Below are 25,270 nucleotides of genomic sequence, written 5' to 3'. Positions count from 1 at the left end.
ATCAATCTATCTGATCGCACACTCAGCAATGATATGATCTTGTTACTGAAAAAAGGTATGGGATTTTGTCCGTCTTCACGGGGGGATTTGTGTGATGTCAGAATTGATTTATTTAAGTTTATAAGACTCCTAAAACTGAAAAAATATTTTGATATGAATCCCATACCCAATAAAGATATTACTCAACAACTGGGCAACCCTTTGTCAGACTTGACCACAATTAAGGATATTCAAGATACTGTAATGTTACTTTCAATTACTGAAATGGAAGAAGATCCAATTACTATCGGTAAGGTCCTAGCAGACTTAGATATTTCACCTGATTTTTCAATATCTAGTGGCTTAAAGGTAAAATCTAAGTGGTCACCGAATCTGACTAGCGGTAATAACATTGAGATTTTTTACACCTTGGTTCTCAAAGATATTGACAAATTGACTAAGAAGTTAGCAGGATCTAGGAGATACCGCCAGGACAATTTAACAGTACGGGAAAGGTTAGCACTTAGATCCTTGGCTGAGGATTCTGATATAATTGTAAGGAGAGCTGACAAAGGGGGTAATCTTGTTGTTATGAATATAACTGACTATGAACAAGAGATTTTTTCCCAACTGAATAATGAGCAATGTTACCAGAAGATTTCAAATAATCCGATTTTTGCTCTAACAACTCAAATTAATGATTTATTGAAACAATGGCATGACAATCATCTCTTAGATCAGGATGAATACTTGTATTTAAAGGTTGACCGTCCCCGCTACCCCTGTCTGTACACCTTGCCGAAGATTCATAAGGACCTCCCTTTTCCACCTGGGAGGCCAATTGTGTCGGGTATAGGGGGACCCACTGAACATTTATCGCAATTCGTTGATTTATTCTTGCAGCCCTTGGTGATCAATTTGCCCTCCTATATCAAAGATACCAGACACATCTTGAGTATCTTGAGTGATATAACTTGGGAGACAGGCATGATTTTAGTGACACTAGATGTAGTCTCCCTTTATACTTGTATTCCCAATCATTTGGGCTTACAAGCTGTTCAACATTTTTTGTCTAGTAGATCAGCGAACCTTTGGGAGCATACCCAGATGCTTCTTACTATGACTAGGACAATTCTTGAGAATAACTTTTTTCTTTTTAAACAGGAATGGTTCAGACAAACCCAAGGTGTGGCCATGGGTTCGAAATTTTCGCCAGCATTTGCAAACCTATATATGGGTTGGTTTGAAGAAAAAGTCATTTGGGGTGTTTCAGGCAGTAAATGGCAAGAGTACATTTTATTTTGGGGGCGATACATTGACGACTGCCTTATGATTTGGACAGGCACAGCACTAATGTTACAGGAATTTATTGATTATCTAAACTGTAATGATTTGAATATTCAGTTCACTTCTTGTTCAAGTTCGTCAAATATGATATTTCTTGATGTGGAATTATATATCAAAGGCAGTCAGATTCATAGCAAAATGTATCGTAAACCGACGTCATGTAATTCCATTCTGCATGCCAATAGTGCACACCCTAGACATCAAATTAAGGCAATACCATTTGGGGAAATGATGAGAGCTCGTCGTAACTGCAGTGAAGATGCAGAGTTTTCCAAATGTATAGATGACATGGGTAAAAGGTTTTCCTCACGTGGTTATTCGGCTAATGATATTAGTATTGCTAAACGTAGAATTTTGAGTACTAAACGTCATTCTACACTCAAATCTAAGATAGCGACTGGTTCGCAAACCATGCCAATACGTATGGTGACAGATTTTACATCACTGAGTATAGGTTTACGTAAAAGCCTAAACAAACATTGGCATATTTTGAAAGCTGATAGGAACTTACAAAAGTACATATCTGACAGGCCATCAATTACTTTTCGTAGAGGTAGAACTCTAGGTTCGATTTTGAGTCCTAGTTACCCCTTAGAGAAAAAACAACAGACATGGCTGGATACATTGCATAAAGGTTTTTACAAATGTGGACATTGTGGCATGTGTAGACATGCTCAAGATAAAACCTTACAATTTCAGGACAATGACGGTCATGTTTATAAAATCATGTCTAACATAACTTGCAGTACCAAATATGTGGTCTATGTTATTGCCTGTAAATGTCACAGAATTTATATAGGTAGCACCATCAGAACCTTAAAGGAACGTGTGAGTGAACATATGCGAGCTATAAAAAATTGCGATATGAGATATCCCATAGCTCAACATGTATATGACTGTAAGGCACAAGATCTCATCAAATCCTTTAGATTTTATGGTATTGAGCATGTGAAACTGGATCCACGGGGCGGCAATAGAGAGTTGAAATTGCGCAGGTGTGAGGCACGATGGATCATGCGCATGAAGGCTGTAGAGTTCGGTCTTAATTATGACCAGGAACTCCAGTATTTTCTGGGCGATTGATACCCATTAGTATTTTTATCAACTTGATACTAGTGTTTTCTGTATATATCTCTATTGGTATCAATTGTCCACAACATGGCTCTAAACTGGGTATGCGTAGCAGTTCACGACTATTGCAATTGCAATTTTATTTCAATTGCATGGTACGTTATTGATTGGGAATTTCGGCGTGGAAATTTTTGTACTTTACATTCTATATGCAGTCACATAGGGGCTAGCTATATCTGATGTGGCAGGAGTAGAATAATATTAGCCTGCTACCTGGCCTTTCGGTTCTTTAATCTCATTATCATCTAATTTCGTTGTTGTAACAGATATAATATCGAGCAATATTAAGGTAATTGGTCTTATTATATCAAAGCCTTGGACGTAACAGTAAATAATCTCATGTTAATAAGTGGTCAAGGTGCCTTAATAATGGGCATGATATTTGTTCGTCATTAATACTAGTAACTGATTGAACATGGCTCTAATAAAGAATCAATTAATTATACCTATCATTCAATATGTCAGTAATAGATGGTGTATATGCAGGTAACACGTTTAATTAGGGCGCTCTTCGCATTTCTATATATTTAAACCTCTTTATATTTCCGTTAATTTTTAATTTAGATATTTAGTCAGGTCGTACTACAGATCGCTTTATATTAAATCTTGCCTTGGATTGAGCAAGTAAAAAGATCAGTGAGGCTTAATATTCTATTACAATGACTGTATCTCGCTGTATACATGACGTTTTGTATACACCATTATGTAGACCTTGCAGCTCCAATATGGCGCCAGTTTTGCAGTAGGGGTATAAGTCCCCTTTTCTATGACTAACGTCGGTTACTTGAACGCGGAAGTATCCGGCGGCGTTGCCTCTCTCCTGTACTCGGGATGTTGGAAGCCGAATGAGTTGGTAAGTGTGACAACGGCGCGAGAATCCTCCCGCATGCGTATATTATTTGGATACGAATAGAGTTTTTAACTCTTGGCACTTCAATTTTAGGTGACTAATTACGTTAAGCAGACGGTTTTGGATTACACGTTTTGGGCGATCGGATATCAGTTATATCTATATTAGCATATCACCTTGGGTAAGTGAAATAGAATTGGTGCTGCAGCCTAATCTTGTGATATATTTACGCATTTTAGTGTTACTTGCAGTTTATGCTGGAGATGTATTTACGATTTTCTAGTTATACTGACTTCAATTCGTCATCGTTTTAGGTATATTCAACTTAAACCTGGTTATTTGGACGGCCAGCTTATGATTGAGCAGCTTTTTTACAATTGGTATTAGAAAATAGGATCATTTTCCAGTTATACCAGGTATATATATTTTTGAATTTTGGTCTCATGATTGTTTGTGATTGATCGTGCCTCATATGTGACGCAATGACTAAAAATGAGTCATTTATATTGTTCTAGATTGGCAGTTCATCAAATAATTGAGGTACAGATTTTTTCTTTTCCTTTGATTAGTAATATTAGACTCACATGGGTTGGTGAGTAGTTTCTTTTAGGATTTTTCACTGATGTTTACTATTATTTTGTGTTTTTTATTGATATACTGCTTTAGACTAGTGCTTCATATCGTTACTTTAGAATATTTACCATTCTTGTCATATAACTTTGCCTGTCTTTTGAACCGTTTGTCTCTTTACTTTGTGTTTCAGTCATTGTGTGTTGTAAAAAAATGTTTTGTGTCTTTTTTCTGCTGCCATTTCTCTATACATATGTTATTTGTGTCACTTCCAGCCCTGAGGAAGTCGTATGGGATAATTCCCTCGAAACGACGAAACGCGTTGGGGAGTGGAAGAACTTCGCTAATAAATTAAGAAGAATGGAATCTTTGTGCTGTATTTGATTGTTTTGAACTATGCATTTATTTCAATAGCGTGTGCATCAACTCTTTTTTTCTTGCATCTTTATCAATCTTGTATTGAGCCTTGTGGGTTTTGGGTGTTGTTCCCACTGTTGTTTGCACCGCTGTCAATTTGACTTTCATATATTGGATTCTGTGCAATTTTTGTTGTTAGCGCCATTTGCCTTTCACACCCTGCGAATTTTCTACCTTAACCAGTAGGCCAGAGTACGAGTCTAAGACCTTGGCTATTAGGCCAGAGTAAGAGTTAAGACCTTAACCTGTAGGCCATAGTACGAGTCTAAGACCTTAGCTATTAGGCCAGAGTAAGAGTTAAGACCTTAACCTGTAGGCCAGAGTAAGAGTTAAGACCTTAACCTGTAGGCCATAGTACTAGTCTAAGACCTTAGCTATTAGGCCAGAGTAAGAGTTAAGACCTTAACCAGTAGGCCAGAGTAAGAGTTAAGACCTTAACCAGTAGGCCAGAGTACGAGTCTAAGACCTTAGCTATTAGGCCAGAGTATGAGTTAAGACCTTAGCTATTAGGCCAGAGTAAGAGTTAAGACCTTAACCAGTAGGCCAGAGTAAGAGTTAAGACCTTAGCCATTAGGCCAGAGTAAGAGTTAAAACCTTAGCTATTAGGCCAGAGTAAGAGTTAAGACCTTAGCTATTAGGCCAGATTAAGAGTTAAGACCTTAACCAGTAGGCCAGAGTAAGAGTCTAAGACCTTAGCTATTAGGCCAGAGTAAGAGCTAAGACCTTAACCATTAGGCCAGAGTAAGAGTTAAGACCTTAACCAGTAGGCCAGAGTGAGAGTTAAGACCTTAACCATTAGGCCAGAGTACGAGTTAAGACCTTAACCTGTAGGCCATAGTACGAGTCTAAGACCATAGCTATTAGGCCAGAGTAAGAGTTAAGACCTTAACCTGTAGGCCAGAGTAAGAGTTAAGACCTTAGCTATTAGGCCAGATTAAGAGTTAAGACCTTAACCAGTAGGCCAGAGTAAGAGTTAAGACCTTGACCAGTAGGCCAGAGTAAGAGTTAAGACCTTAACCATTAGGCCATAGTACGAGTCTAAGACCTTAGCTATTAGGCCTGAGTAAGAGTTAAGACCTTAACCATTAGGCCAGAGTACGAGTCTAAGACCTTAGCTATTAGGCCAGAGTAAGAGTTAAGAACTTAACCAGTAGGCCAGAGTAAGAGTTAAGACCTTAACCTGTAGGCCATAGTATGAGTCTAAGACCTTAGCTATTAGGCCAGAGTAAGAGTTAAGACCTTAACCATTAGGCCAGAGTACGAGTCTAAGACATTAGCTATTAGGCCAGAGTACGAGTCTAAGACCCTAGCTATTAGGCCAGACTAAGAGTTAAGATCTTAGCTATTAGGCCAGAGTAAGAGTTAAGACCTTAACCAGTAGGCCAGAGTACGAGTCTAAGACCTTAGCTATTAGGCCAGAGTAAGAGTTAAGACCTTAACCAGTAGGCCAGAGTAAGAGTTAATACCTTAGCTATTAGGCCAGAGTAAGAGAAAAGACCTTAACCATTAGGCCAGAGTACGAGTCTAAGACCTTAGCTATTAGGCCAGAGTAAGAGTTCAGACCTTAGCTGTTATGCCAGAGTAAGAGTTAAGACCTTAACCTGTAGGCCATATTACAAGTCTAAGACCTTATCTATTAGACCAGAGCAAGAGTTAAGACCTTAACCACTAGGCCAGAGTAAGAGTTAATACCTTAGCTATTAGGCCAGATTAAGAGTTAAGACTTTAACCAGTAGGCCAGAGTAAGAGTTAAGACCTTAGCCATTAGGCCAGAGTAAGAGTTAAGACCTTAACCAGTAGGCCAGAGTACGAGTCTAAGACCTTAGCTATTAGGCCAGAGTAAGAGTTAAGACCTTAGCTATTAGGCCAGAGTAAGAGTTAAGACCTTCACCATTATGCCAGAGTACGAGTCTAAGACGTTAGCTATTAGGCCAGAGTACGAGTCTAAGACCTTAGCTATTAGGCCAGACTAAGTGTTAAGACCTTATCTATTAGGCCAGAGTAAGAGTTAAGACCTTAGCTATTAGGCCAGAGTAAGAGTTAAGACCTTAACCAGTAGGCCAGAGTACGAGTCTAAGACCTTAGCTATTAGGCCAGAGTAAGAGTTAAGACCTTCACCATTAGGCCAGAGTACGAGTCTAAGACGTTAGCTATTAGGCCAGAGTACGAGTCTAAGACCTTAGCTATTAGGCCAGACTAAGTGTTAAGACCTTATCTATTAGGCCAGAGTAAGAGTTAAGACCTTAGGAATTAGGCCAGAGTAAGAGTTAAGACCTTAACCAGTAGGCCAGAGTACGAGTCTAAGACCTTAGCTATTAGGCCAGAGTAAGCGTTAAGACATTAACCATTAGGCCAGTGTACGAGTCTAAGACCTTAGCTATAAGGCCAGAGTAAGAGTTAAGACCTTAACCTGTAGGCCATAGTACGAGTCTAAGACCTTAGCTATTAGGCCAGAGTAGGATTCTAAGACCTTAGCTATTAGGCCAGACTAAGTTTTAGGACTTTAACCAGTAGGCCAGAGTAAGAGTTAAGACCTTAACCAGTAGGCCAGAGTAAGAGTCTAAGACCTTAGCTATTAGGCCAGAGTAAGATTTAAGACCTTAGCTATTAGGCCAGAGTAAGAGTTAAGACCTTAACCAGTAGGCCAGAGTATGAGTCTAAGACCTTGGCTATTAGGCTAGAGTAAGAGTTAAGACCTTAACCAGTAGGCCAGAGTAAGAGTTAAGACCTTAACCAGTAGGCCAGAGTAAGAGCCTAAGACCTTAGCTATTAGGCCAGAGTAAGAGTTAAGACCTTAGCTATTAGGCCAGAGTAAGAGTTAAGACCTTAGCTATTAGGCCAGAGTAACAGTTAAGACCTTAACCAGTAGGCCAGAGTACGAGTCTAAGACCTTGGCTATTAGGCCAGAGCAAGAGTTAAGACCTTAACCTGTAGGCCATAGTACGAGTCTAAGACCTTAGCTATTAGGCCAGAGTAAGAGTTAAGACCTTAACCTGGAGGCCAGAGTAAGAGTTAAGACCTTAACCTGTAGGCCATTTTACTAGTCTAAGACCTTAGCTATTAGGCCAGAGTAAGAGTTAAGACCTTAGATATTAGGCCAGAGTAAGAGTTAAGACCTTAACCTGTAGGCCATAGTACGAATCTAAGACCTTAGCTTTTAGACCAGAGTAAGAGTTAAGACCTTAGCTATTAGGCCAGAGTAAGAGTGAAGACCTTAACCAGTAGGCCAGAGTAAAAGTTAAGAACTTAACCAGTAGGCCATAGTACGGGTCCAAGACCTTAGCTATTAGGCCAGAGTAAGAGTTAAGACCTTAGCTATCAGGCCAGAGTAAGAGTTAAGACCTTAACCAGTAGGCCAGAGTACGAGTCTAAGACCTTAGCTATTAGGCCAGAGAAAGAGTTAAGACCTTAACCAGTAGGCCAGAGTAAGAGTTAAGACCTTAGCTATTAGGCCTGAGTAAGAGTTAAGACCTTAGCTATTAGGCCAGAGTAAGAGTTAAGACCTTAGCTATTAGGCCAGAGTAAGAGTTAAGACCTTAACCATTAGGCCAGAGTGCGAGTCTAAGACCTTAGCTATTAGGCCAGAGTAAGAGTTCAGACCTTAGCTATTAGGCCAGAGTAAGAGTTAAGACCTTAGCTATTAGGCCAGAGTAAGAGTTAAGACCTTAACCACTAGGCCAGAGTAAGAGTTAAGACCTTAGCTATTAGGCCAGAGTAAGAGTTAAGACTTTAACCAGTAGGCCAGAGTAAGAGTTAAGACCTTAGCTATTAGGCCAGAGTAAGAGTTAAGACCTTAACCAGTAGGCCAGAGTACGAGTCTAGGACCTTAGCTATTAGGCCAGAGTAAGAGTTAAGACCTTAGCTATTAGGCCAGATTAAGAGTTAAGACCTTCACCCTTAGGCCAGAATACGAGTCTAAGACGTTAGCTATTAGGCCAGAGTACGAGTCTAAGACCTTAGCTATTAGGCCAGACTAAGTGTTAAGACCTTATCTATTAGGCCAGAGTAAGAGTTAAGACCTTAGCTATTAGGCCAGAGTAAGAGTTAAGACCTTAACTAGTAGGCCAGAGTACGAGTCTAAGACCTTAGCTATTAGGCCAGAGTAAGAGTTAAGACCTTAACCATTAGGCCAGTGTACGAGTCTAAGACCTTAGCTATAAGGCCAGAGTAAGAGTTAAGACCTTAATCTGTAGGCCATAGTACGAGTCTAAGACCTTAGCTATTAGGCCAGAGTAGGATTCTAAGACCTTAGATATTAGGCCAGACTAAGAGTTAAGACCTTAACCAGTAGGCCAGAGTAAGAGTTAAGACCTTAACCCGTAGGCCAGAGTACGAGTCTAAGACCTTAGCTATTGGGCCAGAGTATGAGTTAAGACCTTAGCTATTAGGCCAGAGTAAGAGTTAAGACCTTAACCAGTAGGCCAGAGTAAGAGTTAAGACCTTAGCCATTAGGCCAGAGTAAGAGTTAAAACCTTAGCTATTAGGCCAGAGTAAGAGTTAAGACCTTAGCTATTAGGCCAGATTAAGAGTTAAGACCTTAACCAGTAGGCCAGAGTAAGAGTCTAAGACCTTAGCTATTAGGCCAGAGTAATAGCTAAGACCTTAACCATTAGGCCAGAGTAAGAGTTAAGACCTTAGCTATTAGGCCAGAGTAAGAGTTAAGACCTTAACCAGTAGGCCAGAGTGAGAGTTAAGACCTTAACCATTAGGCCAGAGTACGAGTTAAGACCTTAACCTGTAGGCCATAGTACGAGTCTAAGACCTTAGCTATTAGGCCAGAGTAAGAGTTAAGACCTTAACCAGTAGGCCAGAGTAAGAGTTAAGACCTTAGCTATTAGGCCAGATTAAGAGTTAAGACCTTAACCAGTAGGCCAGAGTAAGAGTTAAGACCTTAACCAGTAGGCCAGAGTAAGAGTTAAGACCTTAACCATTAGGCTATAGTACGAGTCTAAGACCTTAGCTATTAGGCCAGAGTATGAGTTAAGACCTTAACCAGTAGGCCAGAGTACGAGTCTAAGACCTTAGCTATTAGGCCAGAATAAGAGTTAAGACCTTAACCAGTAGGCCAGAGTAAGAGTTAAGACCTTAACCAGTAGGCCAGAATAAGAGTTAAGACCTTAACCATTAGGCCATAGTACGAGGCTAAGACCTTAGCTATTAGGCCAGAGTAAGAGTTAAGACCTTAACCATTAGGCCAGAGTACGAGTCTAAGACATTAGCTATTAGGCCAGAGTAAGAGTTAAGACCTTAGCTATTAGGCCAGAGTAAGAGTTAAGACCTTAACCATTAGGCCAGAGTACGAGTCTAAGACGTTAGCTATTAGGCCAGAGTACGAGTCTAAGACCTTAGCTATTAGGCCAGACTAAGAGTTAAGACCTTATCTATTAGGCCAGAGTAAGAGTTAAGACCTTAGCTATTAGGCCAGAGTAAGAGTTAAGACCTTAACCAGTAGGCCAGAGTACGAGTCTAAGACCTTAGCTATTAGGCCAGAGTAAGAGTTAAGACCTTAACTATTAGGCCAGCGTACGAGTCTAAGACCTTAGCTATTAGGCCAGAGTAAGAGTTAAGACCTTAACCAGTAGGCCAGAGTAAGAGTTAAGACCTTAGCTATTAGGCCAGAGTAAGAGTTAAGACCTTAACCAGTAGGCCAGAGTAAGAGTTAAGACCTTAGCTATTAGGCAAGAGTAAGAGTTAAGACCTTAACTATTAGGCCAGAGCGCGAGTCTAAGACCTTAGCTGTTAGGCCAGAGTAAGAGTTCAGACCTTAGCTATTAGGCCAGAGTAAGAGTTAAGACCTTAGCTATTAGGCCAGAGTAAGAGTTAAGACCTTAACCACTAGGCCAGAGTAAGAGTTAAGACCTAAGCTATTAGGCCAGAGTAAGAGTTAAGACTTTAACTAGTAGGCCAGAGTAAGAGTTAAGACCTTAGCTATTAGGCCAGAGTAAGAGTTTAGACCTTAACCAGTAGGCCAGAGTACGAGTCTAAGACCTTAGCTATTAGGCCAGAGTAAGAGTTAAGACCTTAGCTATTAGGCCAGATTAAGAGTTAAGACCTTCACCCTTAGGCCAGAGTACGAGTCTAAGACGTTAGCTATTAGGCCAGAGTACGAGTCTAAGACCTTAGCTATTAGGCCAGACTAAGTGTTAAGACCTTATCTATTAGGCCAGAGTAAGAGTTAAGACCTTAACCACTAGGCCAGAGTAAGAGTTAAGACCTTAGCTATTAGGCCAGAGTAAGAGTTAAGACCTTAACCACTAGGCCAGAGTAAGAGTTAAGACCTTAGCTATTAGGCCAGAGTAAGAGTTAAGACCTTAACTAGTAGGCCAGAGTACGAGTCTAAGACCTTAGCTATTAGGCCAGAGTAAGAGTTAAGACCTTAACCATTAGGCCAGTGTACGAGTCTAAGACCTTAGCTATAAGGCCAGAGTAAGAGTTAGGACCTTAACCTGTAGGCCATAGTACGAGTCTAAGACCTTAGCTATTAGGCCAGAGTAGGATTCTAAGACCTTAGATATTAGGCCAGACTAAGAGTTAAGACCTTAACCAGTAGGCCAGAGTAAGAGTTAAGACCTTAACCAGTAGGCCAGAGTAAGAGTCTAAGACCTTAGCTATTAGGCCAGAGTAAGAGTTAAGACCTTAGCTATTAGGCCAGAGTAAGAGTTAAGACCTTAGCTATTAGGCCAGAGTAAGAGTTAAGACCTTAACCAGTAGCAAGAAAAAAAGAGTTGATGCACACGCTATTGAAATAAATGCATAGTTCAAAACAATCAAATACAGCACAAAGATTCCATTCTTCTTAATTTATTAGCGAAGTTCTTCCACTCCCCAACGCGTTTCGTCGTTTCGAGGGAATTATCCCATACGACTTCCTCAGGGCTGGAAGTGACACAAATAACATATGTATAGAGAAATGGCAGCAGAAAAAAGACACAAAACATTTTTTTACAACACACAATGACTGAAACACAAAGTAAAGAGACAAACGGTTCAAAAGACAGGCAAAGTTATATGACAAGAATGGTAAATATTCTAAAGTAACGATATGAAGCACTAGTCTAAAGCAGTATATCAATAAAAAACACAAAATAATAGTAAACATCAGTGAAAAATCCTAAAAGAAACTACTCACCAACCCATGTGAGTCTAATATTACTAATCAAAGGAAAAGAAAAAATCTGTACCTCAATTATTTGATGAACTGCCAATCTAGAACAATATAAATGACTCATTTTTAGTCATTGCGTCACATATACTTATTTGTGTCACTTCCAGCCCTGAGGAAGTCTGGCTAATAAATTAAGAAGAATGGAATCTTTGTGCTGTATTTGATTGTTTTGAACTATGCATTTATTTCAATAGCGTGTGCATCAACTCTTTTTTTCTTGCATCTTTATCAATCTTGTATTGAGCCTTGTGGGTTTTGGGTGTTGTTCCCACTGTTGTTTGCACCGCTGTCAATTTGACTTTCATATATTGGATTCTGTGCAATTTTTGTTGTTAGCGCCATTTGCCTTTCACACCCTGCGAATTTTCTGTATTAATTGGGCTAGGCTGCACAACAAGCACCAATACAATTTTTATCATGAGCGATAATCTTGATAGAGATAGATTGGCGGCAGAACTGTTTGATAATCTTAGTAAAGGGAGTTCGGTTATACAGGCCATTAATGTCACTAACAAACCAAAAAATGAAGGATTGCGTGATAAATTTATCAAACTGGAGAAACTTAAACGTTTTGAGATGTCAAAATGGTGGGATGGAGCCACACTTAAGCAATATATGAAGCTCAACAGGATACCCAGAGGCCTACGTTCTCAGATCATGCCAACATATGATGATCTGGACGATGACCTTCTGGGTATCTGGGAAAAGGAGCTTACATCTAGCTCCATGAAACTTATGGAAATTCTTATAGAAAATGCTGAAAGAAAAGTACAGAAACTACAGGCCGAAATTACCCAGTTAGAAAGCGAGATTGCTTCTCTAAACTTGCCTGAAGCAACATCTAAAAACTATGATATTTTGAAAGGGATACTATCTGAACATCAGAATGATATCAAACAGCGCAAAGCTAGGAAGCTGAAAAGGGATGAGGTAGATTATAACTCTGGTAGGGTTTTCACTTTCTCAAAGAAGTATGACTATCTCATTCCTGTAAGTACTAACAAGAATACTCCTGTGTTACAATCTACAAGTTCTAGTAATACCTCTTTGAGTACGGTGCCAACCAGTGATAGTGAGATAGAGGGGGCTGCGGGTGGAATTGGAAAACAGGCACCCCCTTTGGGGAATTCATCCTTCTTACAAGAGGTATACAGAATCAAAAGGGGAAATCGGGAACTAAACAGGAGATCAGAAAATGTAAGAAGACAAGGAGGGGCAGCAGAGGCAGTGGGAGAGGGGGACAGGAAAGGGATGAAGACACGATCCTGGGACAAGAAGGATCAGAAACAATAAAGGATACTGAGGTGGAAGTGATCAATCTATCTGATCGCACACTCAGCAATGATATGATCTTGTTACTGAAAAAAGGTATGGGATTTTGTCCGTCTTCACGGGGGGATTTGTGTGATGTCAGAATTGATTTATTTAAGTTTATAAGACTCCTAAAACTGAAAAAATATTTTGATATGAATCCCATACCCAATAAAGATATTACTCAACAACTGGGCAACCCTTTGTCAGACTTGACCACAATTAAGGATATTCAAGATACTGTAATGTTACTTTCAATTACTGAAATGGAAGAAGATCCAATTACTATCGGTAAGGTCCTAGCAGACTTAGATATTTCACCTGATTTTTCAATATCTAGTGGCTTAAAGGTAAAATCTAAGTGGTCACCGAATCTGACTAGCGGTAATAACATTGAGATTTTTTACACCTTGGTTCTCAAAGATATTGACAAATTGACTAAGAAGTTAGCAGGATCTAGGAGATACCGCCAGGACAATTTAACAGTACGGGAAAGGTTAGCACTTAGATCCTTGGCTGAGGATTCTGATATAATTGTAAGGAGAGCTGACAAAGGGGGTAATCTTGTTGTTATGAATATAACTGACTATGAACAAGAGATTTTTTCCCAACTGAATAATGAGCAATGTTACCAGAAGATTTCAAATAATCCGATTTTTGCTCTAACAACTCAAATTAATGATTTATTGAAACAATGGCATGACAATCATCTCTTAGATCAGGATGAATACTTGTATTTAAAGGTTGACCGTCCCCGCTACCCCTGTCTGTACACCTTGCCGAAGATTCATAAGGACCTCCCTTTTCCACCTGGGAGGCCAATTGTGTCGGGTATAGGGGGACCCACTGAACATTTATCGCAATTCGTTGATTTATTCTTGCAGCCCTTGGTGATCAATTTGCCCTCCTATATCAAAGATACCAGACACATCTTGAGTATCTTGAGTGATATAACTTGGGAGACAGGCATGATTTTAGTGACACTAGATGTAGTCTCCCTTTATACTTGTATTCCCAATCATTTGGGCTTACAAGCTGTTCAACATTTTTTGTCTAGTAGATCAGCGAACCTTTGGGAGCATACCCAGATGCTTCTTACTATGACTAGGACAATTCTTGAGAATAACTTTTTTCTTTTTAAACAGGAATGGTTCAGACAAACCCAAGGTGTGGCCATGGGTTCGAAATTTTCGCCAGCATTTGCAAACCTATATATGGGTTGGTTTGAAGAAAAAGTCATTTGGGGTGTTTCAGGCAGTAAATGGCAAGAGTACATTTTATTTTGGGGGCGATACATTGACGACTGCCTTATGATTTGGACAGGCACAGCACTAATGTTACAGGAATTTATTGATTATCTAAACTGTAATGATTTGAATATTCAGTTCACTTCTTGTTCAAGTTCGTCAAATATGATATTTCTTGATGTGGAATTATATATCAAAGGCAGTCAGATTCATAGCAAAATGTATCGTAAACCGACGTCATGTAATTCCATTCTGCATGCCAATAGTGCACACCCTAGACATCAAATTAAGGCAATACCATTTGGGGAAATGATGAGAGCTCGTCGTAACTGCAGTGAAGATGCAGAGTTTTCCAAATGTATAGATGACATGGGTAAAAGGTTTTCCTCACGTGGTTATTCGGCTAATGATATTAGTATTGCTAAACGTAGAATTTTGAGTACTAAACGTCATTCTACACTCAAATCTAAGATAGCGACTGGTTCGCAAACCATGCCAATACGTATGGTGACAGATTTTACATCACTGAGTATAGGTTTACGTAAAAGCCTAAACAAACATTGGCATATTTTGAAAGCTGATAGGAACTTACAAAAGTACATATCTGACAGGCCATCAATTACTTTTCGTAGAGGTAGAACTCTAGGTTCGATTTTGAGTCCTAGTTACCCCTTAGAGAAAAAACAACAGACATGGCTGGATACATTGCATAAAGGTTTTTACAAATGTGGACATTGTGGCATGTGTAGACATGCTCAAGATAAAACCTTACAATTTCAGGACAATGACGGTCATGTTTATAAAATCATGTCTAACATAACTTGCAGTACCAAATATGTGGTCTATGTTATTGCCTGTAAATGTCACAGAATTTATATAGGTAGCACCATCAGAACCTTAAAGGAACGTGTGAGTGAACATATGCGAGCTATAAAAAATTGCGATATGAGATATCCCATAGCTCAACATGTATATGACTGTAAGGCACAAGATCTCATCAAATCCTTTAGATTTTATGGTATTGAGCATGTGAAACTGGATCCACGGGGCGGCAATAGAGAGTTGAAATTGCGCAGGTGTGAGGCACGATGGATCATGCGCATGAAGGCTGTAGAGTTCGGTCTTAATTATGACCAGGAACTCCAGTATTTTCTGGGCGATTGATACCCATTAGTATTTTTATCAACTTGATACTAGTGTTTTCTGTATATATCTCTATTGGTATCAATTGTCCACAACATGGCTCTAAACTGGGTATGCGTAGCAGTTCACGACTATTGCAATTGCAATTTTATTTCAATTGCATGGTACGTTATTGATTGGGAATTTCGGCGTGGAAATTTTTGTACTTTACATTCTATATGCAGTCACATAGGGGCTAGCTATATCTGATGTGGCAGGAGTAGAATAATATTAGCCTGCTACCTGGCCTTTCGGTTCTTTAATCTCATTATCATCTAATTTCGTTGTTGTAACAGATATAATATCGAGCAATATTAAGGTAATTGGTCTTATTATATCAAAGCCTTGGACGTAACAGTAAATAATCTCATGTTAATAAGTGGTCAAGGTGCCTTAATAATGGGCATGATATTTGTTCGTCATTAATACTAGTAACTGATTGAACATGGCTCTAATAAAGAATCAATTAATTATACCTATCATTCAATATGTCAGTAATAGATGGTGTATATGCAGGTAACACGTTTAATTAGGGCGCTCTTCGCATTTCTATATATTTAAACCTCTTTATATTTCCGTTAATTTTTAATTTAGATATTTAGTCAGGTCGTACTACAGATCGCTTTATATTAAATCTTGCCTTGGATTGAGCAAGTAAAAAGATCAGTGAGGCTTAATATTCTATTACAATGACTGTATCTCGCTGTATACATGATGTTTTGTATACACCATTATGTAGACCTTGCAGCTCCAATATGGCGCCAGTTTTGCAGTAGGGGTATAAGTCCCCTTTTCTATGACTAACGTCGGTTACTTGAACGCGGAAGTATCCGGCGGCGTTGCCTCTCTCCTGTACTCGGGATGTTGGAAGCCGAATGAGTTGGTAAGTGTGACAACGGCGCGAGAATCCTCCCGCATGCGTATATTATTTGGATACGAATAGAGTTTTTAACTCTTGGCACTTCAATTTTAGGTGACTAATTACGTTAAGCAGACGGTTTTGGATTACACGTTTTGGGCGATCGGATATCAGTTATATCTATATTAGCATATCACCTTGGGTAAGTGAAATAGAATTGGTGCTGCAGCCTAATCTTGTGATATATTTACGCATTTTAGTGTTACTTGCAGTTTATGCTGGAGATGTATTTACGATTTTCTAGTTATACTGACTTCAATTCGTCATCGTTTTAGGTATATTCAACTTAAACCTGGTTATTTGGACGGCCAGCTTATGATTGAGCAGCTTTTTTACAATTGGTATTAGAAAATAGGATCATTTTCCAGTTATACCAGGTATATATATTTTTGAATTTTGGTCTCATGATTGTTTGTGATTGATCGTGCCTCATATGTGACGCAATGACTAAAAATGAGTCATTTATATTGTTCTAGATTGGCAGTTCATCAAATAATTGAGGTACAGATTTTTTCTTTTCCTTTGATTAGTAATATTAGACTCACATGGGTTGGTGAGTAGTTTCTTTTAGGATTTTTCACTGATGTTTACTATTATTTTGTGTTTTTTATTGATATACTGCTTTAGACTAGTGCTTCATATCGTTACTTTAGAATATTTACCATTCTTGTCATATAACTTTGCCTGTCTTTTGAACCGTTTGTCTCTTTACTTTGTGTTTCAGTCATTGTGTGTTGTAAAAAAATGTTTTGTGTCTTTTTTCTGCTGCCATTTCTCTATACATATGTTATTTGTGTCACTTCCAGCCCTGAGGAAGTCGTATGGGATAATTCCCTCGAAACGACGAAACGCGTTGGGGAGTGGAAGAACTTCGCTAATAAATTAAGAAGAATGGAATCTTTGTGCTGTATTTGATTGTTTTGAACTATGCATTTATTTCAATAGCGTGTGCATCAACTCTTTTTTTCTTGCATCTTTATCAATCTTGTATTGAGCCTTGTGGGTTTTGGGTGTTGTTCCCACTGTTGTTTGCACCGCTGTCAATTTGACTTTCATATATTGGATTCTGTGCAATTTTTGTTGTTAGCGCCATTTGCCTTTCACACCCTGCGAATTTTCTACCTTAACCAGTAGGCCAGAGTACGAGTCTAAGACCTTGGCTATTAGGCCAGAGTAAGAGTTAAGACCTTAACCTGTAGGCCATAGTACGAGTCTAAGACCTTAGCTATTAGGCCAGAGTAAGAGTTAAGACCTTAACCTGTAGGCCAGAGTAAGAGTTAAGACCTTAACCTGTAGGCCATAGTACTAGTCTAAGACCTTAGCTATTAGGCCAGAGTAAGAGTTAAGACCTTAACCAGTAGGCCAGAGTAAGAGTTAAGACCTTAACCAGTAGGCCAGAGTACGAGTCTAAGACCTTAGCTATTAGGCCAGAGTATGAGTTAAGACCTTAGCTATTAGGCCAGAGTAAGAGTTAAGACCTTAACCAGTAGGCCAGAGTAAGAGTTAAGACCTTAGCCATTAGGCCAGAGTAAGAGTTAAAACCTTAGCTATTAGGCCAGAGTAAGAGTTAAGACCTTAGCTATTAGGCCAGATTAAGAGTTAAGACCTTAACCAGTAGGCCAGAGTAAGAGTCTAAGACCTTAGCTATTAGGCCAGAGTAAGAGCTAAGACCTTAACCATTAGGCCAGAGTAAGAGTTAAGACCTTAACCAGTAGGCCAGAGTGAGAGTTAAGACCTTAACCATTAGGCCAGAGTACGAGTTAAGACCTTAACCTGTAGGCCATAGTACGAGTCTAAGACCATAGCTATTAGGCCAGAGTAAGAGTTAAGACCTTAACCTGTAGGCCAGAGTAAGAGTTAAGACCTTAGCTATTAGGCCAGATTAAGAGTTAAGACCTTAACCAGTAGGCCAGAGTAAGAGTTAAGACCTTGACCAGTAGGCCAGAGTAAGAGTTAAGACCTTAACCATTAGGCCATAGTACGAGTCTAAGACCTTAGCTATTAGGCCTGAGTAAGAGTTAAGACCTTAACCATTAGGCCAGAGTACGAGTCTAAGACCTTAGCTATTAGGCCAGAGTAAGAGTTAAGAACTTAACCAGTAGGCCAGAGTAAGAGTTAAGACCTTAACCTGTAGGCCATAGTATGAGTCTAAGACCTTAGCTATTAGGCCAGAGTAAGAGTTAAGACCTTAACCATTAGGCCAGAGTACGAGTCTAAGACCTTAGATTTTAGGCCAGAGTAAGAGTTAAGACCTTAGCTATTAGGCCAGAGTAAGAGTTAAGACCTTAGCTATTAGGCCAGAGTAAGTGTTAAGACCTTAACCAGTAGGCCAGAGTACGAGTCTAAGACCTTGGCTATTAGGCCAGAGTAAGAGTTAAGACCTTAGCTATTAGGCAAGACTAAGTGTTAAGACCTTATCTATTAGGCCAGAGTAAGAGTTAAGACCTTAGCTATTAGGCCAGAGTAAGAGTTAAGACCTTAACCAGTAGGCCAGAGTATGAGTCTAAGACCTTAGCTATTAGGCCAGAGTAAGAGTTAAGACCTTAACCTGTAGGCCATAGTGCGAGTCTAAGACCTTAGCTATTAGGCCAGAGTAGGATTCTAAGACCTTAGCTATTAGGCCAGAGTAAGAGTTAAGACCTTAACCAGTAGGCCAGAGTACGAGTCTAAGACCTTAGCTATTAGGCCAGAGTAAGAGTTAAGACCTTAGCTATTAGGCCAGAGTAAGAGTTAAGACCTTAACCATTAGGCCAGAGTACGAGTCTAAGACCTTAGCTATTAGGCCAGACTAAAAGTTAAGACCTTATCTATTAGGCCAGAGTAAGAGTTAAGACCTTAGCTATTAGGCCAGAGTAAGAGTTAAGACCTTAACCAGTAGGCCAGAGTACGAGTCTAAGACCTTAGCTATTAGGCCAGAGTAAGAGTTAAGACCTTAACTATTAGGCCAGTGTACGAGTCTAAGACCTTAGCTATTAGGCCAGAGTAAGAGTTAAGACCTTAACCAGTAGGCCAGAGTAAGAGTTAAGACCTTAGCTATTAGGCCAGAGTAAGAGAAAAGACCTTAACCATTAGGCCAGAGTACGAGTCTAAGACCTTAGCTATTAGGCCAGAGTAAGAGTTCAGACCTTAGGTGTTATGCCAGAGTAAGAGTTAAGACCTTAACCTGTAGGCCATATTACAAGTCTAAGACCTTAGCTAGTAGGCCAGAGTAAGAGTTAAGACCTTAACCACTAGGCCAGAGTAAGAGTTAAAACCTTAGCTATTAGGCCAGAGTAAGAGTTAAGACCTTAACCAGTAGGCCAGAGTATGAGTCTAAGACCTTAGCTATTAGAACAGAGTAAGAGTTAAGACCTTAGCTATTAGGCCAGAGTAAGAGTTAAGACCATCACCATTAGGCCAGAGTACGAGTCTAAGACGTTAGCTATTAGGCCAGAGTACGAGTCTAAGACCTTAGCTATTAGGCCAGACTAAGTGTTAAGACCTTATCTATTAGGCCAGAGTAAGAGTTAAGACCTTAGCTATTAGGCCAGAGTAAGAGTTAAGACCTTAACCAGTAGGCCAGAGTACGAGTCTAAGACCTTAGCTATTAGGCCAGAGTAAGCGTTAAGACATTAACCATTAGGCCAGTGTACGAGTCTAAGACCTTAGCTATAAGGCCAGAGTAAGAGTTAAGACCTTAACCTGTAGGCCATAGTACGAGTCTAAGACCTTAGCTATTAGGCCAGAGTAGGATTCTAAGACCTTAGCTATTAGGCCAGACTAAGTGTTAGGACTTTAACCAGTAGGCCAGAGTAAGAGTTAAGACCTTAACCAGTAGGCCAGAGTAAGAGTCTAAGACCTTAGCTATTAGGCCAGAGTAAGAGTTAAGACCTTAGCTATCAGGCCAGAGTAAGAGTTAAGACCTTAGCTATTAGGCCAGAGTAAGAGTTAAGACCTTAACCAGTAGGCCAGAGTATGAGTCTAAGACCTTGGCTATTAGGCTAGAGTAAGAGTTAAGACCTTAACCTGTAGGCCATAGTACGAGTCTAAGACCTTAGCTATTAGGCCAGAGTAGGATTCTAAGACCTTAGCTATTAGGCCAGACTAAGAGTTAAGACCTTAACCAGTAGGCCAGAGTAAGAGTTAAGACCTTAACCAGTAGGCCAGAGTAAGAGCCTAAGACCTTAGCTATTAGGCCAGAGTAAGAGTTAAGACCTTAGCTATTAGGCCAGAGTAAGAGTTAAGACCTTAACCAGTAGGCCAGAGTACGAGTCTAAGACCTTGGCTATTAGGCCAGAGCAAGAGTTAAGACCTTAACCTGTAGGCCATAGTACGAGTCTAAGACCTTAGCTATTAGGCCAGAGTAAGAGTTAAGACCTTAACCTGGAGGCCAGAGTAAGAGTTAAGACCTTAACCTGTAGGCCATTTTACTAGTCTAAGACCTTAGCTATTAGGCCAGAGTAAGAGTTAAGACCTTAGATATTAGGCCAGAGTAAGAGTTAAGACCTTAACCTGTAGGCCATAGTACGAATCTAAGACCTTAGCTTTTAGACCAGAGTAAGAGTTAAGACCTTAGCTATTAGGCCAGAGTAAGAGTGAAGACCTTAACCAGTAGGCCAGAGTAAAAGTTAAGAACTTAACCAGTAGGCCATAGTACGGGTCCAAGACCTTAGCTATTAGGCCAGAGTAAGAGTTAAGACCTTAGCTATTAGGCCAGAGTAAGAGTTAAGACCTTAACCAGTAGGCCAGAGTACGAGTCTAAGACCTTAGCTATTAGGCCAGAGTAAGAGTTAAGATCTTAACCAGTAGGCCAGAGTAAGAGTTAAGACCTTAGCTATTAGGCCTGAGTAAGAGTTAAGACCTTAGCTATTAGGCCACAGTAAGAGTTAAGACCTTAACGAGGAGGCCAGAGTAAGAGTTAAGACCTTAACCAGTAGGCCAGACTACGAGTCTAAGACCTTAGCTATTAGGCCAGACTACGAGTCTAAGACCTTAACCAGTAGGCCAGAGTAAGAGTTAAGACCTTAGCTTTTAGGCCAGAGTAAGAGGTAAGACCTTAGCTATTAGGCCAGAGTAAGAGTTAAGACCTTAGCTATTAGGCCAGAGTAAGAGTTAAGACCTTAGCTATTAGGCCAGAGTAAGAGTTAAGAGCTTAACCATTAGGCCAGAGTACGAGTTAAGACCTTAACCATTAGGCCAGAGTACGAGTCTAAGACCTTAGCTATCTGACCAGAGTAAGAGTTAAGACCTTAACCAGTAGGCCAGAGTAATAGTTAAGACCTTAACCAGTAGGCCAGAGTAAGAGTTAAGACCTTAACCATTAGGCCAGAGTACGAGTCTAAGACCTTAGCTATTAGGCCAGAGTAAGAGTTAAGACCTTAACCAGTAGGCCAGAGTACGAGTCTAAGTTCTTAGCTATTAGGCCAGAGTAAGAGTTAAGACCTTAACCTGTAGGCCATAGTACGAGTCTAAGACCTTAGCTATTAGGCCATAGTAAGAGTTAAGACCTTATCTATTAGGCCAGAGTAAGAGTTAAGACCTTAACCAGTAGGCCAGTGTAAGAGTCAAGACCTTAACCAGTAGGCCAGAGTACAAGTCTTAGACCTTAGCTATTAGGCCAGAGTAAGAGTTAAGACCTTAGCTATTAGGCCAGAGTAAGAGTTAAGACCTTAACCATTAGGCCAGAGTATGAATTAAGACCTTAACCATTAGGCCAGGGTACGAGTCTAAGACCTTAGCTATTAGGTCAGAGTAAGAGTTAAGACCTTAACCAGTAGGCCAGAGTAAGAGTTAAGACCTTAACCAGTAGGCCAGAGTACGAGTCTAAGACCTTAGCTATTAGGCCAGAGTAAGAGTTAAGACCTTAACCAGTAGGCCAGAGTAAGAGTTAAGACCTTAACCAGTAGGCCAGAGTACGACTCTAAGACCTTAGCTATTAGGCCAGAGTAAGAGTTAAGACCTTAGCTATTAGGCCAGAGTAAGAGTTAAGACCTTAACCAGTAGACCAGAGTAAGAGTTAAGACCTTAGCCATTAGGCCAGAGTAAGAGGTAAAACCTTAGCTATTAGGCCAGAGTAAGAATTAAGACCTTAGCTATTAGGCCAGATTAAGAGTTAAGACCTTAACCAGTAGGCCAGAGTAAGAGTCTAAGACCTTAGCTATTAGGCCAGAGTAAGAGCTAAGACCTTAACCATTAGGCCAGGGTAAGAGTTAAGACCTTAGCTATTAGGCCAGAGTAAGAGTTAATACCTTAACCAGTAGGCCAGAGTGAGAGTTAAGACATTAACCATTAGGCCAGAGTACGAGTTAAGACCTTAACCTGTAGGCCATAGTACGAGTCTAAGACTTAGCTATTAGGCCAGAGTAAGAGTTAAGACCTTAACCAGTAGGCCAGAGTAAGAGTTAAGACCTTAGCTATTAGGCCAGATTAAGAGTTAAGACCTTAACCAGTAGGCCAGAGTGAGAGTTAAGACCTTAACCATTAGGCCAGAGTACGAGTTAAGACCTTAACCTGTAGGCCATAGTACGAGTCTAAGACCTTAGCTATTAGGCCAGAGTAAGAGTTAAGACCTTAACCAGTAGGCCAGAGTAAGAGTTAAGACCTTAGCTATTAGGCCAGATTAAGAGTTAAGACCTTAACCAGTAGGCCAGAGTAAGAGTTAAGACCTTAACCAGTAGGCCAGAGTAAGAGTTAAGACCTTAACCATTAGGCTATAGTACGAGTCTAAGACCTTAGCTATTAGGCCAGAGTATGAGTTAAGACCTTAACCAGTAGGCCAGAGTACGAGTCTAAGACCTTAGCTATTAGGCCAGAATAAGAGTTAAGACCTTAACCAGTAGGCCAGAGTAAGAGTTAAGACCTTAACCAGTAGGCCAGAATAAGAGTTAAGACCTTAACCATTAGGCCATAGTACGAGTCTAAGACCTTAGCTATTAGGCCAGAGTGAGAGTTAAGACCTTAACCATTAGGCCAGAGTACGAGTTAAGACCTTAACCTGTAGGCCATAGTACGAGTCTAAGACCTTAGCTATTAGGCCAGAGTAAGAGTTAAGACCTTAACCAGTAGGCCAGAGTAAGAGTTAAGACCTTAGCTATTAGGCCAGATTAAGAGTTAAGACCTTAACCAGTAGGCCAGAGTAAGAGTTAAGACCTTAACCAGTAGGCCAGAGTAAGAGTTAAGACCTTAACCATTAGGCTATAGTACGAGTCTAAGACCTTAGCTATTAGGCCAGAGTATGAGTTAAGACCTTAACCAGTAGGCCAGAGTACGAGTCTAAGACCTTAGCTATTAGGCCAGAATAAGAGTTAAGACCTTAACCAGTAGGCCAGAGTAAGAGTTAAGACCTTAACCAGTAGGCCAGAATAAGAGTTAAGACCTTAACCATTAGGCCATAGTACGAGTCTAAGACCTTAGCTATTAGGCCAGAGTAAGAGTTAAGACCTTAACCATTAGGCCAGAGTACGAGTCTAAGACCTTAGCTATTAGGCCAGAGTAAGAGTTAAGAACTTAACCAGTAGGCCAGAGTAAGAGTTAAGACCTTAGCTATTAGGCCAGAGTAAGAGTTAAGACCTTAACCTGTAGGCCATAGTATGAGTCTAAGACCTTAGCTATTAGGCCAGAGTAAGAGTTAAGACCTTAGCTATTAGGCCAGAGTAAGAGTTAAGACCTTAACCTGTAGGCCATAGTACGAGTCTCAGACCTTAGCTATCAGGCCAGAGTAAGAGTTAAGACCTTAACCATTAGGCCAGAGTACGAGTCTAAGACCTTAGCTATTAGGCCAGAGTAAGAGTTAAGACCTTAACAAGTAGGCCAGAGTAAGAGTTAAGACCTTAACCAGTAGGCCAGAGTAAGAGTTAAGACCTTAGCTATTAGGCCAGAGTAAGAGTTAAGACCTTAACCAGTTGGCCAGAATAAGAGTTAAGACCTTAACCATTAGGCCAGAGTACGAGTCTAAGACCTTAGCTATTAGGCCAGAGTAGGAGTTAAGACCTTAACCAGTAGGCGAGAGTACGAGTCTAAGACCTTAGCTATTAGGCCAGAGTAAGAGTTAAGCCCTTAACCTGTAGGCCATAGTACAAGTCTGAGACCTTAGCTATTAGGCCAGAGTAAGAGTTAAGACCTTAGCTATTAGGCAAGAGTAAGAGTTAAGACCTTAACCATTAGGCCAGAGTACGAGTCTAAGACGTTAGCTATTAGGCCAGAGTACGAGTCTAAGACCTTAGCTATTAGGCCAGACTAAGAGTTAAGACCTTAGCTATTAGGCCAGAGTAAGAGTTAAGACCTTAGCTATTAGGCCAGAGTAAGAGTTAAGACCTTAACCAGTAGGCCAGAGTACGAGTCTAAGACCTTAGCTATTAGGCCAGAGTAAGAGTCAAGACCTTAACTATTAGGCCAGCGTACGAGTCTAAGACCTTAGCTATTAGGCCAGAGTAAGAGTTAAGACCTTAACCAGTAGGCCAGAGTAAGAGTTAAGACCTTAGCTATTAGGCCAGAGTAAGAGTTAGGACCTTAACCATTAGGCCAGAGTACGAGTCTAAGACCTTAGCTATTAGGCTAGAGTAAGAGTTCAGACCTTAGCTATTAGGCCAGAGTAAGAGTTAAGACCTTAGCTATTAGGCCAGAGTAAGAGTTAGGACCTTAACCACTAGGCCAGAGTAAGAGTTAAGACCTTAGCTATTAGGCCAGAGTAAGAGTTAAGACTTTAACCAGTAGGCCAGAGTAAGAGTTAAGACCTTAGCTATTAGGCCAGAGTAACAGTTAAGACCTTAACCAGTAGGCCAGAGTACGAGTCTAAGACCTTAGCTATTAGGCCAGAGTAAGAGTTAAGACCTTAGCTATTAGGCCAGAGTAAGAGTTAAGACCTTCACCCTTAGGCCGGAGTACGAGTCTAAGACGTTAGCTATTAGGCCAGACTAAGTGTTAAGACCTTATCTATTAGGCCAGAGTAAGAGTTAAGACCTTAGCTATTAGGCCAGAGTAAGAGTTAAGACCTTAACCAGTAGGCCAGAGTACGAGTCTAAGACCTTAGCTATTAGGCCAGAGTAAGAGTTAAGACCTTAACCATTAGGCCAGTGCACGAGTCTAAGACCTTAGCTATAAGGCCAGAGTAAGAGTTAAGACCTTAACCTGTAGGCCATAGTACGAGTCTAAGACCTTAGCTATTAGGCCAGAGT

This window comes from Triturus cristatus, chromosome 9 (genome assembly GCF_964204655.1).
Source record: "Triturus cristatus chromosome 9, aTriCri1.1, whole genome shotgun sequence".
NCBI lineage: Eukaryota > Metazoa > Chordata > Amphibia > Caudata > Salamandridae > Triturus > Triturus cristatus.
Note: the sequence above shows the minus strand (reverse complement) of the source record.